Source organism: Empidonax traillii, unplaced genomic scaffold, assembly GCF_003031625.1.
Source record: "Empidonax traillii isolate 1590-97213 ecotype Southwest subspecies unplaced genomic scaffold, ASM303162v1 scaffold2281:size57497, whole genome shotgun sequence".
NCBI classification, from domain to species: Eukaryota; Metazoa; Chordata; class Aves; order Passeriformes; family Tyrannidae; genus Empidonax; species Empidonax traillii.
In genome coordinates, this window is record NW_020957474.1 from 29,186 (window position 1) to 30,304 (window position 1,119).

Here is a 1,119-nt window from a genome sequence, read left to right on the forward strand (position 1 = left end):
CTCGTTACCCTGTTTTTTTCCTAGTTAGGCATCACCTACTCTCGTGACCTAAAAGTAAATTGCAAAACTCACCCACCTCTGTAGAAAAGGGTAACTCCATACTGAAGCATTATCATTTCAACTTGATTAACTCCATAAGATATATGCATATAGTTGTATAACTACACAGCAAAATGAATACTTTGGGCAGTACCTTTGTCCTTTGTCAAGGCCCAGAATTGGGCAAAAAAACCAAGAAACCAAACAACAACAACCACAACCAAAACCCAAACCAAACCTCAAGCAAAATAAAACAAAAATCAACCAAACCTAAACTATAGCTGATTTTGTGTTTTATGACATAGTAGCAATAAGCCAGCAAAACAAGCAGCCTAAGCTTTTTACCCTGAGCTGTCACAGACACTAATAGTATTAGGGCAGAGTGCAACACAGCTGCCAGACAGAACTCCCTATTCCAAGAGAAAAGAGTTGCCCTACAAGGGCATACATGATATACATCATGTGTTCATCTGTAGGCCACCTATAAGTCAGTACCATGGAATACACTCAGATCTCCGGATATATTTGAGGAGAATTCAGTAATTTTCTGCTAATAGACATTCAAGACATTGTGACACTTCAGTTAATGCCTATCAATAATTTGGTCTCCTTTCACATAAAGGTCATCTACAACAGCACTATGGTCCAAGTGTTTATAACAGACTTACCTCTAAGTGAGAATAGCAGCTTGCTGCAGAGGCACGAAACTCAATGCTACTCCAGTTGCTGTAAGTTACTGTATAGCCACACTGTGCTGCCATGGCCTCATCCAGATCCCAGGCTATGCCAGACTGATCTATAGGCAATTAATGAAGAGCTGTATTAATATGTATAACTTCTGCTCTTCAAACTCCTTGAGTAACCTGCCCTTGCCCCAGTGTTCAGCTGAACCTGCTCTTACGCACCCCAGCTGCCTACCCTGGGCTCACAGAACTGCAAAGAGAGCTCTGACAAAGTCTATAGAAAGAAAGAAAGGTAAAATTATAGACATGCTGGGACAGGGAACACTTGCAGCTCAAGGACTGAAGATGGAAAAAAAAAAAAAAAAAAAAAAAAAAAAAAAAAAAAAAAAAAAAAAAA

General features: G+C 39.5%; 1 protein-coding gene across 1 annotated transcript in view; it reads right to left on the bottom strand.

The window, feature by feature from the left end:
* Positions 1-1,119, bottom strand: part of LOC114071784 — a 14,102-nt gene that overhangs the window by 9,891 nt on the left and 3,092 nt on the right. The gene's annotated exons all lie outside the window — the stretch shown is intronic.